We start from the raw sequence: 13,283 nt of genomic DNA, 5'->3' as shown, positions 1-13,283 counted from the left end.
GCCCCGCCCATAACACCATTACGTATTAGTATTCAACCAATGGCTGAGAAGGAGGGGCGGGCCTTGGATGCAGGACTGAGTTCTGATTGGACAGTGAGGACTGGAGCCACAAGCGCCTGATGAGGTCTGTTGTAGAGGTGGACAGTGAAGGTGGGCTGGTGTTAGTGTTATGAAACATCTGTCAGCAACATCTGCAATTATAAACACTTCACTGTTATAATAAACCAGTTGTTATTCATGAAGCAAAGAGAAAATGAAGGAGTTTATCATAACTCAAAGACAGTTGTTTCAGAGTAATCAAAGAAGTGTGTGTGAGAGATTCAGTCAGATTCAATAAATACACACACAATGTAACAACACAACACATTTCAAAAGCAACATCAGTGGTTTCTAAGTACAGACAGTGAGGTAATAATTATAGCTGAAATGCCATAATGTTCAGTAATATGATGAGACAATATTAAAACTTCACTAATACTATTTCTAATGCTATTTCCATGTAAACCCTTTCTAAACAAGCTTCCTGAAAAGAATATGCAAAATTACAATGCATTTTGACTTGAAATGTTGTGTAAACGAAAGGAACAGAAAGAGACAGACAGGAAGCTTACGGACAGTTCTAAAGATCATATAAATGTCCTCAGTGAAAGAACAGGAGCGACAGGTAGCAGTTTCCACAATAAGTCAAATAAAGAAGGGAGAAGAGAACCAGGACCCTCACCAGACAGGGACCCAGCCTGGCCAGTCAAGAATACACTGACATGAGTCAATATGATCTCTCCTAGACTGGGTGTGATGAAAAATAAAACGAGAAACAAATGAAGACAGGAAAACACAAGAAATAGAATGGAGAAAACAAGAAACATGTTAAAAAAGAAATGTAAAAAAGAAACAGGAAAAAAGAAAAAAGAGAAATAAAAGGAGAAAACAGAAAATAAGAAAGAAATATGAGGAAACTGAGACAAAAACAGAAAGGAAAATGGAAAGAGGAACATTGAAAAAAAGAGCAAAATAAAGAAAGCAAAAAGATGAGAAAGGAATCAAGGGAGAAAATTTAAAAAGAAGATGAACAGGGAAAAACTTAAAAGATTGTCAGTTTAGTAAGATATCTCATTGTAGTTAATAGTTAAATATTGAAACAGTCTAAAGTAGACAAGATGTGTTAAAATGGAAATCAGGAAATTCATTAAAAAAATCTCTAAAAATGTCTCAGAAATCTAAAAACATAATAAAATACATCTAAACTGTAGCTTAACACACAGATTTTGCATGTATTTTTTTCTTTATTTCCAATCTTTCATGTTTTGTGGCTGCAGCTAAATTCAGTTTGGCAGACAATAGTAAGAATGGGTCTTATGGTCATAAAGGTAGCAGGCCCCTGAGCCTAAACTTCCTTTGTATTATTTCTAGGCCCCGAGCTGAGCATTGATAAATTAATCAGTATTAAAAGGATCACTGGGAAGATGTTTGTATTGATCCAAAATAATTCTTTTATTTTTTTTTTACAAATGGTCCATAATCACAACACAAGTGGGAACTACATGAGATACCAGAGGACTTTGGTCTCCTAATAAAACCCGACGACACTTGTTCTAATCATGTCCACAAAACCACACATATGTAACTTTGAAGAAGGTGATAGTTTTCTCTGTCAGCAGCAGTGGAAGCAGCAGCACTACTGGGCAGGCCAGGGCAGAAACGACATGTCAGTGCTGGTGTGGCGTTAATAGCACTATATCAGTTCAGTCTCATTGCTTTCGTGCATGTACAGGTCTCCAAAAGTGTTTTTCTTCTTGTTCCTCTCAGCAGTGCATTTGAATCCATTTGTTTTGATTTGATGAGAGGAATAAGATCATTATCAGTTTAATTTTAAACGTATTTACACCATCGAACCACTAGAGGGCGCAGCGCTGCTATGTCAAACCCACAGTGAGTAAACCTGCAGGCCCACGGGACAAAACCCTTCAAATGCAGAACACACTCTGGTGAATCCAGCCTCCTCATTTCATCATTCTCCATTGCTATAGAACACAGATCTTAAACATGCACCATGCAGTTGGGAAAAGGAATTAAATTCCTACATGTAATGGCTGCTGGAACCTCCTTCAGCTGTAATAATCTAAACAGTTTCTCCTGGGCAGACTGTTTTTCTTCACAGACCTGCGTCAGTTCAGCCGGATAGAGAACATCTGACCTAAGATCTAAACTGTGAACTGTAGTCAGAAGTTGAAACATTGAGCCCAGAAGTGTGTCTGTGTTTTTAGAAATAATACTACCAGTGACTTTCCAAAGTCCTTTGGATGTTATGTTCACTCTACTCCAGTATCTTATTTCTTGTGCAGTATAATGAGAGATATCAATTAGATCTGATAAAAATTGTATTTTCTTCAGATTCACTTGTTCTTAGTTGTAAAAAAGTTTTATAGAGCAGATTTTTCTTGTTTTTGCAGACCTTTAGTCGTCTGTGATACTGTCTTTCACTCAATGCTTTCTGATAAGGACAATGTTTAATGTACAGTTGTGAAAAAAATGATCATCCTTTTAACTCAATTTATACTCAAGAAACCGTAGAAGTGTTCTATCAGAGGAGACCAGAAAGCCACAGAGCAGGTTTCATTCAGTGAAGCACGGCAGAGGCAGCATAATGCAGAGGGGCTGCATCATCTTAATGGGTTAGGACGGCTTTAGCAGCCTTTCTGTCATCAAGGCCCTCGAGCGTCAGACGGTCCGGCTTCCGCCATGCTGGTCAGCTCCGAAGTTTCTCCTCCTGTTGCCATGACAACGCTTGTCCGTGAACTTCAGGGGTGGAGCCTGGGGTGGCGGATGAACGGAGGGGTGGGAATGGATTTGTTTTCATTTCAAATATCAACTCACCAAACAGTTCTCATTTGAATCTCACATTTCATGAATTCTCTAAGATTACAAGAATTCCTTTGGAGAAGTTTGTGGGATTCTACTCAAAATGTCAAATACTGAGAGAAAGTGTTCGTTTCCAGTCGCTGTGAATGAGATGGAAGAGGTGAAAGCCAAAGGAAAACATTCCTGCTCTGGGTCTCGATCCTGAGAGACGGCCAAGCGTTTGTTTTCAGTGTTTCGCTATGAGAGCAGATTCAGCTGTGCATCACTGACCAGCCACAAACCACGAACTTTCTTTAGGCTGCATGTAAAAGAACCAAAATTTTGGAAATGCTATCCGTGTTCCAGAGGAATTCTGCTTATTTTCATATCTACTTCTGGAATGAGAACATTTAATTTGAGGAATAATCTTCTCTTTTCTCAGTGCCATGGTACACATTCCAACACTGCCGCTCATCCAGAAGGATCTCAGTGGACAGAAACACTCCAATCAGCCATAACATCACGCTTGATGTTTTGTTTTTTCTTTAGAACAGCCAAAACAGCAGAAGATGTTCGCAGCACATCCTTGAAGCCTGTGACGTTGGATTTGATTTCAGAGCTGCACAGACGACAGACTGGACTGAAACGTGTGGCATTTGAAGGCCGAATAAAAACGTCCCGCCAGTTTTCTGAAGTTTCAGCATCACACTGAATCCATCAGCTCCTCCGTGTGACTGACCAACATACTGTTTTCCCCCCGAACAGGACTCAGAATGGACGTCCTCGCCCTCAGCTTTAATGGCTGATGTTATGTTTCCTGACTGATAGCTGGTCTAGATTTCTCTCCAGCTTCAAGAAACAGTCACCATTTCTTCTCTCTTTTCTTGCTTTCCCCCCTCGCAGTTCCCTTTGTTTTCATGCCTTTTCTGGGTTCCTTGTCTTTCGTTTCCTGTACTCTTTGATCCGACTCGGTGTTGCGGAGCAGCATCCAGACGCTGTGCTGTGATGTATCTGGGCCACGCCGCAGACAGCCACACTCACCGTGTCTGCCAGACAAAGGAGACACTTTCTGCTCTTGGCACCTTTTGTTACCTCGCCAAATTCCAAAATTTCATGTAAATATATGCGAGTCTGTGCTCAGGGAGTTCTTTTATTAACCCGTTTGACATGTTTGAATCCTCCACTGAAGTTTCAGATAATCTCTGACGTAGCGTCAGAATGTGAGCGGTATGCTAATGGTGCTGGATGTGTCATTTTTATGATAGTCAGTGTTACAGAGAGCTTTCTGAAACACATCAGCTCTTCCTTAATTCATCATTGTGTACAAACGATCAGATCGTGTTGCAGGATCACTACTGTCGAGCTAAAATGTATGCACATGCATTTATATGTGAACGCAGAGTCTCCCGGGCCACGCGCTTCATGGGTTATTCAACAAAGTGAATAGGTTAATATAAAATAATGCAGCATCATTACCCAATGCAGGGAGGAAGGAGCCGTATGTGAGCACATTTGCTTGATTAGTATAAGGAGATGTGGTGATACAGTGCATGTGTTGGGGGTGGGAGGTGTGTGTGTGTGTGTGTGTGTGTGTGTGTGTGTGTGTGTGCTTTAGGGGGTGTATGTTGCCTGACATATCGTACCCTAATCACCTCCCCAGGGACAGTGCGTGCATGTGTGTGGGTGTTAAGTGTTAATGCATGAGACTTGAGATTCACGCACACACACACATGCTGCAGACGCTGCGACTGTGCGCACGTGTGTCTTTGTTGGTGTTTGGAGAGTCTTATCGGAGACGCATCGCAACATGGCTCCTCAATAATTCACCATCAATGAAAGTGAAAAATTAATGAGAGCAGATTCTCTCTTCTGTCTGTCCTCCTCCTTCCTTTCCTCCCCACCCTGTCCTCGTCTTCCTCCTCTCAGTTAGCCTCTCCGTCTTCATCAGTGGGTGGGAAATATACATCACAGAGGGGGATGTTCCAGCAAACACTTTTATTCACTGTTTTCTGCTTTCACTTCTGCAAAAATCTCTGAAAATACGGCCACATTTTGTAACATGACAAGCAGAAAACTACAGCTAATCCAGGATTTTACAGTCTTTAAGGCAAGTTTCTCGTGTGACAAGTTGATCAATATCTTCTGGTTTCATGGATGGAAAGATTTGTGTATCATCTGCATAAAATGAAAATGAATGGAGTGTTTCCTGACAGGAAGCATGTTTAATGTGAAAAGTGTAGGTTGTAAGACAGAATCCTGTGGAACTCCATGTTTAATTTAGTGTGGTGTGAAGTATGGATGGATGGATGGATGGATGGATGATGGATGATGGATGGAAGGATGCAGGTCAGATCTGTCCAGTGTTGCTTCTGCCTTGTTTTTCACCAAAAATGTAGCAAAACTGAGCAAATGTTGCATTGTATTGAATTTGTGGTGTTGATTCCGCCATTGTCACCAAAACAAAACACTCCGACAAGCTCAGGAACCAACTTATGATTTGAAAAAATATACTTTTTGCACCACATCTTAATGTTCATGCACCTTTATAAAAAGTGTTAATTTATTTTCTTATGGTTTTCCTCATCAGGTCAATCATTAAGAACCGATTTGCATTTACAATGATTTCATAAAAGACCATGCATCGGTACTCAGTCCACTTTTAATGTGTCTTTGTGAATTAAATGCGTTAAAACTCGGTACGTTTCATGACTAGCATGAAAACGTGCCTCGAGTGGAGCAACAGAAGAGATGTGATTGTCCTGAGAAGTGAAGTGAAGGTCAGGCCTCGTGCGTTTCCTGCTTCCCTGTGAACTGATGATAGCGCATAAAGCAGCTCTAAGCAGTTTATTTTACATGTAGCGTCTTGAATCCGTGCTCCTCGCTGTGCCTGCCGGCTGCTCTCATGAGAAGAATCCGGCCAACATAAGAAATGAGCCCAGCCACTATTTTTACCCGCCGGCAGCCTCGGCGGAGGCAAGAGCACAGAGGAAACACAAAGCTGCGTTGCTGCAGTCGATTAGACGTGAAGAAATGGATGGTTGTGCTCTTCTTCTTGTCTTTGTCTGGTCACATGCACTCCTCCGGCCTGGGTCAGGACAACACACATGTCTGAGCCTCATTCTCATCTTTTAACGCAGCAGAAAGACGTTCGTCTCAAGCAGCACTGTGAAGGAGGCTTCAGGAAGTTTCCTCCTCACTGAACTTCTGGCTGAGGTCACATCAATGTCAGCAACTTTTTTTTGTATAAATCAGATTGAAAATAGGTTCTTTTATACTGATTTTTTAACATATTTGTTGTTTTTTTTCATGTTCAAACATCTCTGATGTTTGAAACCTCTACACACTCCAGACGTGAGAAGCTCTCCGCTGAACCTTGACCTTAACCCCTCCCCTCTGTGTACAGATTCAGTGTTTTTAACTGCTGAAGCTTCAGCTCCACCGTCCTCACGTTCGAGTGGAACCCAGAGATTTTTTGTGAAGGTGCAGGCGTGCTGCGTTTCATGCCTGCCCCTCCGAGACCGCGAGTGTGTGTCTCCGCCAGCATATTGCCGGTGCGTCTGCGTCTCGCTGTGTGTGTGTGCATGTCTTCATGCTGCGACGTATGCGTGCGTGCGCCTGTTTCGTCTGTGAGATGCGTCAGTAACTGGGGCAGAACTGATTGTTGCTGATGGCTGTAGGCGAGCGCAGACCTACATTCAGCTCCGCTCACACAGGAGGAGGAGGTGGAGGAGGGTGCCGGAAAATTGGGGTCTCTCCTTTGCTCCTGAAGCTCGTCTTCCACAGCCTCCCATGCTGCATTTCTTCAGATCGCCGGCGATTCGTCTTTCTTGGTTGGGTGGGCCGTGGCACTGGGCTCAGGACAGGAGGGAGGAACGGAGCAGACAGACGAAGAGGTAAAGATGAAAATGTGACCCTGACAGACAGAGGCGCCAGAGATGACATTTCGTTCCAGAGTTCAGGGTGCAGCCCTCCTGAATAATGAAACACCTGGTCAGAATCCCTCACGTCACTCTGTCATGGCTCCACCCCTTTTCCCCTGAACCAATCACAGCAAAGCACTGCTGGAAACGGTTCAGACTGACAGGGATGTCATGATGGCAGCGTTATTACTCATTCCTCTCAGTTCACCTCAATCGGGAAAACACTGCTGTGATGATCGTCCATCAACTCTCACATCAGCAACACTCCTGAGTTCATTTTTAAAAACCTGTGAAAATGTTCCACATGTAGCTGCAACTCTTTGACCTGTTACAGATTTAACTATTCACAGAAGTGACCACAATAAAGAGAAAAAATACCATCACAAAAGGAATGAAGCATTATGAGGAAGACGGCATGCTGGGAAAAACCTGCATGTGCTGTTGGTGTTGTGAATCTCTTCATTCTTCACTGGTGTCGAGGCCAGTATGTTCATAAACATATGACAAGCAGGCAGAGGAATGCAATGTGCTAAAGACACAATACTGAGCATTTTCTCCGCAGCGGCTGGTCGTGTCCACACGGAGCGAGCTGCCACAGAGGCCTTTATGTTCTCGTCAACGTTTAGGTGGTTTTTCCAGGGACGTTTCGAACATACAGCTAAAACTATGTGGCATAGATGTGGCTAAAACTGTGCAGAAGAACTATTAACTATGTCTGAGTTACACAGTATCTGTACTTCGGAAAAGTTGTGTTTCCCGTTTCCATGGAGACGGAGCCAGGGCCTTTCCAAAAAGTTGCGTCTTCAGCGGCTCTGAGCATCGTCGTCTTGTAAATGGAGCCTTAAAAAGATACAAACTTTCCTGTTTTCACCTGAAAGTGTCAGTGTAAACGGTTCGTCATCCACTGTCTGGTGTCCAGAAGTATCACAAGTCATAAACTTGATCTCTGTCTGTCTTCAGTAGAAACACCAGCTCCCTCCACACATCAACACCTTTCATGCTTTCTCAGGTTCGATATGCTTCACGTTTTGCTCATTTAAACACCGATCGCTCGTCGTTCATCGATGATGAGCTGCTCTGGTTTTCTTCTGCAGAAGTAAGGAAACTGTTATCATATCTGACATCTCTGGCATCTCTGTGCCTTCGCTTCCTGTTAGGCTGAAACAAAACAGAAAGTTCCAGAGCTCCCAGCAGATGATGAATCACTTTCTGCTCGCTTCAGAAATCCCCATCTTGCTCTCTTGACTGCGGCTCACGTGGTTTCTCAGGGCTCCATCAGTTTTACTCAGGATCTTCTGTTTCCTCTCAAAAAAAGCTGAAATTTGCTGAGTCATGTGCTTGGAGGGTCAGCTGACCTTTGACCCCGCCTTCAAACCGCCCGAGGGACAGCAGTCTGAGCAGATTTAGCTTTTTATGCCCGTGTGAGCATCAGTGACTGGATGAATGGTGAAGATGAACTCCGGAACAGGCCTGTTTTCACAGCGCTGTGGGAGGTTTCCCCTCATGAAGAACTCATCCCTTCACCGTGAATTCATACGCTATTTTCTGGTGTTACGTCAGAAATGTGCCAGAACAACAACAAACACACACATTAAACGTCTTTGTCGCTGACGTTCTAGTGATTATATAAGGCAACAGTCAGTGGCTCAAAGTGACATGGAGGCTGTTTCCACAGCGGCTGTGACTCAGACTCTTTTATAAGACATCCATCTCTGGAAAATAGAAACATGTCGCTCAGAATCGGGCCTGCTGCCTTCACCGTCCCGACGGCAGAGCCACTGTGAGCCATTCCATCTGAATCACGTCCGCTTAGCTCATTTTAAAACTCTCATTTCTTTAAGCAGCATATCAGACACCATGAAGGAAGAAAGAACTTCCTGATTCCATCATACCGACCCCACGCAAAGATCTTTTCTCTTGAAACGTCATTTAAACAGGGTGAAGGTGAAGAGGAAGACAATCCACTGATTCATTACCTTCCCTGAAGACTCACAGGATCTCTGCTGACTCAGATTTATGATGCCAGAATAGCCTTTTTATACAAGATGGATAGTTATTATTGTTGTCTGCATGGTCTTACCGCTCACATTCACTCATTCTCACAATGAAATGTGGTAACGATGTAACTGATATTTTGCCAAAGTAAAACTGAATAAGAATATTTGCCTAATCCACAGTCCTGTCTGTGTTTCTGTGTTTGTGCTGTTTTCTAACTGCGCTGCTAAATCTGTAGCAAACTCCTCCTCTTGACTGGATTGTTGACTTTCTTGGATTTTGGTTTTGTTTCTGGACAATATAATGAGTTTTCTCCTAATCTCGGGATGTGCCTGGCTCATTGGGTCCTCATCCCTGCCCCTTCACCCTCAGCCGTGACAAACACGGGTGAATGTGAGTGTATGGACAGTGTTTGTCAGTGCTTCTGTCTCATCCAGTTAATTCATGGAAAACAGGTAAATATCCATTTTTTTTAAGGCACAGTTTATTTTAGATCCTGACTCCGACTCTTGTTGTCATCAAACAGGCATGAGCACCAACAACCTGGATGAACTTCATCTGCAGAAATAAACAAAAACAGGACTTCAGCTGGAGGATAAATAAGTCTATAGATTTTATTTTTACTGGAGTATTAAATTCTACGGTAAGAGTAAGAAATGCATCCCTCCTTTACCTCATAGAAGCAGGTTTCCCTTCATTGGGCATGTTGAAGCTGGAGGAGATGATCTCTGACTGGAACTAGAAGTGTTAGCACGTCTCCATTAAGTTGGGTTTTCCTGATGTAGAGCTGCTTTGTGGCGTTTCTCAGCTGTTAGACGCCGAAGTCCAACCAGCTGTGTGAGAAGTTTTCTGATCAGTTCTACCTGATCAGGCTCCAGCTCGCTCAGGCCTCAGTGAGCGACACTCCTTTACATAAAAATACGAATAATTTGTGTTGTTTGTTGAAAGGCCTGCCTGGAATGAAACTCTTGATACTTTCATTAAACTCGCTGAAGTCAAATATGATTTCCATTACATTAAATGTGTTAGTTGAATGTATACTAAGACCGTTCAGAGATCAAGATTTCTTTACAAACTGTGTGAAATCGAATGTCATCAAACTGTATTTTTATTTCCGCCGACTTCATTCAAAGATTATTTTCAGATAGATTTAAAAACCAGACTTGAATAAACCCGGTCTGACTCTGTCTTCGTCTGGTTGCAGCTTTATGGAGTTACTTCACTTTTTTCTTAGTTTTAGCTGTTATTTAGCCAGGTCAGTCCTGTTCAGACATCATGATCTTTTTCAAGGGAAGCTGTCAAGACAGCAGCTTAAAACATAGTTTCAAGTATTAGAACAGAGGTCAGAGGTCACATGAAACTCAAATCAGACAAGATAACAATTACAGGCACATCACAGTGATAAAGTCAAATAACGGGGCTTCGTGTAAACCGGGAGGAACAATATGACAGATTCCAGTTTCCCAACAGGGTTTCTGAATGTTCCGAGAGAGAATAATTCCTTCAGGTTCAAAGTTTTCTGGAGTGAATTCCAGGCAGCGGGTGCAGAGTACATAAAGGAGCACCTGAAGAAATCAGTGAGAACTTCAGGGACTTTTAATAAATAGTGTGTGTTTGAGTGTATGGAAGAAGTGTTCTGTGTTCTGGGTGTTCTGGTGAGCGAGCGCTGTGCAGCTTGTTCCACGTCTCAGAGCTCAGAGTCCAGTGGCTGCAGACGTTCTGCAGGGCGTTCGTATACAGACGGTCGCCATCACCCGCCACAGGAAGGAAGGAGCAGCAGCGAGCGTTTCCACAAATGCAAAAGTTAAGCATGTCCTGTGGCGAGAAAAGAAATTCAGCTTCAGTTTTATTGTTTTTTTTTTCTCTTCATTACGTCCTGACTGGGTCAACTGCTCAGCTCAGGTCAAAGGTCAGTCAGTGAGCTTGTTTGTTTCGGCTGCTTCCTTCAATAAGTAAATGTGAGTCACCAGAGCTTTTCAAGGTGAATTTTGATGCTTTGATCTACTTGTTTCAGGATTTACTTCCCAAACACCTTCCACAATAAATCTAAAGTTAAATCTAGAAATGAGTGAATGACAGAGATGTTACAGGAATAATCAGACTGAACGGGTGTGCCTTGTTCTGTTCTGCACCTGCCTCACAGTTAGAAATATTCACATTTAAATCCTTTAGACAAAAAAAAAAAAATCTATTTTCAGTTGATCCCTGAATCTGGACAGAGTGGCTGTGTGTGTGTGTGTGTGTGTGTGTGTGTGTGTGTGTGTGTGTGTGTGTGTGTGTGCGCGTGCTTAATGGAGTTTTTTTTAGTAGCAATGTTTCTTTTTCTCATTTTATTTTTTAACCTTTTCACCTTTTAAAAAAGCATTTTTATTCATCCATCCCTATGGAGACTCAGGACAGTTTGAAAACAAGGTCAACTTTTCTAAAAGAGGCTGTAAATGTTGACCCACTCATACTAAGAGTTTTATCAGGAGTTTAAAGAGAATCGTTGTGATGATCATGCAGAGCGCATGTTGTAAAACGGTGTTGAAGAGTGAGTGAATGGAAGTCTTTCAAATCACTCTCTTTATACTTTCTCTGTTTCTACTCCTTTTTAAAAACTGAAGACAGTCTGAAGCACTCTGTTGCAGTAAAGCAATCAACACATTTAGTCACAAGAAAGTGAGCAGTGTGAAGAAGATGCTCAGTCCTCAGCTGGTGGGCGGAAGCAGCAGCTGAATGTTTTCTGGATCCCATGAAAGAAGCTGCCGATCCTCCTCTTCATGGTTTTGAAGTGCTGGCTGCTCCCTGAGATCCATCAGGTGATGCAGATATAACTGATCTGAAGTCTGAGGCCTGGGGGAGGAGAAGGTGAGTCCAGATATACTGCTGACAGAGCAGAAGGAAGGAATAAAATGTCTGACGTAAACACAGAAAGTCCTGAGAGTGTCATGTCTGAGCAGCTCACTCTGCTCACTCCTGCCGTGGATTCATTTCAGTCTGTGAGTTCAAACTGGATAAAGAGTGAGAGAAAGTGAACTGATGACAAACCAGATCGGATTCTGCAGAGCTGGACAGGGAGTGATCCTCTGAGCCCCGTCAAGATGCAGCATCTGCTTCAGGAGGTCCACAAACATCCTCCTGTCCTCCATCTCAGCAGGCTCTGTCTCCGGATGCATCTGGTTTCAGAAACACAGTCAGGCCCGTGGATCAGCTCCACATCCATTTATATGATCTGCATCAATAAAGTGCTTTAAGCTGTCAGTAGTGGTGAGCACAGCAGAGAAGACCTACATGAACCAGCTCATCCAGACTGCTGGGCACCGTGAACAGGGCTGGCCTCTCCGGCACTGGGAGCAGAAACGTTCCGGCTTCCTGCGAGGTTTTCCTCTTCTCTCTGCTCAGATTCAAAATGCTCCTCAGTGAACATTAACTGGATCAGGGATGAAGACAAAGCTCATTAATGCTTCATACTTTAAAGGCACAATATGTAAGATTCATGGAATGCTACGTTAGTGCAGCAGGTGGCAGCACTGAGTCACTTTCACAGTTCCCAGAGATTAATTTGGGATTATCGGAATGTGACAAGATGAAAATTGGAGGTGATCAAAAAATAAAAAAAAGCTGTTGTTAAATAGTTGATTGGCTCACTGAACCATCTTATGGTGCAAATTGGAATTGCAAGTTGGGGCAGTATTTAAAATGGTTAGATAAGGCATTGGAATATTCACATTCCTACAGCCGTATGGAAGATGAGAATTATGGACAATGATGATGATTATTTGCAGTCTTTGATGACCTTTGTCTGAAGCCATGACAGAAAACCTGGATGTGAGTGGAAAGAGGAGAAAAGCTGAAAGAAATGAGCCGGGTCAGGAATGCAGGGGAGCCTTGCCAGATTGCTTTAACCTGTCTGGAATCTGTCACTTCACCACGAGCAGCTGTTAATACAGCCGCACTGTTTTACCCGCTCTTTGAAGCGTGTTTGCCTTCAGCTCCGGCCCGATCGCGTTCAGCAGAGGTCTGAACCTCTGGGAGAACCAAAGGAGGACTTTCCTGCACCTCAGCACCCTTTTCTTTAAAGCTCAGATCCAGTGTGTGTGGGAAGCGAACATGTGCAGGAAAGAACAGAGAAAAGGTGGATTAAAGGACTGAGGATGCATCTACGACATCCTTCCTTCTGTCAAGGTCACAGTTCACACAGTCAAGCCTACAGTGTGCATATGGTGCCTGCATTTCCTCGGGAGGGGCCTGAGTGTGTCCTCTCCTGCAACCAGCGGAGGCCTCAGGTTGCTTGTGTGTGTGCCCAGAAGTGTGTGTGCATAACACCGCAAGATACCTGGATGTAATCCCGATGGTCTCCTCAGTGAAATCAGTGCAGCAGCAGTAAACACTCAACATCGATCCATCCATTGTATTAAGTTGAAATGCTCTAAAGTGTGGATGTTAGAGGAGGAAGACTCTTTATTATCCGGATGCTACAGAGGAAAGATGCTCTATAATCTGGACGTTAGAGGAGGAAGACGCTCTATAATCTGGACGTTAGAGGAG

This window comes from Salarias fasciatus, chromosome 1 (genome assembly GCF_902148845.1).
Source record: "Salarias fasciatus chromosome 1, fSalaFa1.1, whole genome shotgun sequence".
Lineage (NCBI taxonomy): Eukaryota > Metazoa > Chordata > Actinopteri > Blenniiformes > Blenniidae > Salarias > Salarias fasciatus.
The sequence above is the reverse complement of the archived record's forward strand: the minus strand, read 5'-3'. Positions refer to the sequence as shown.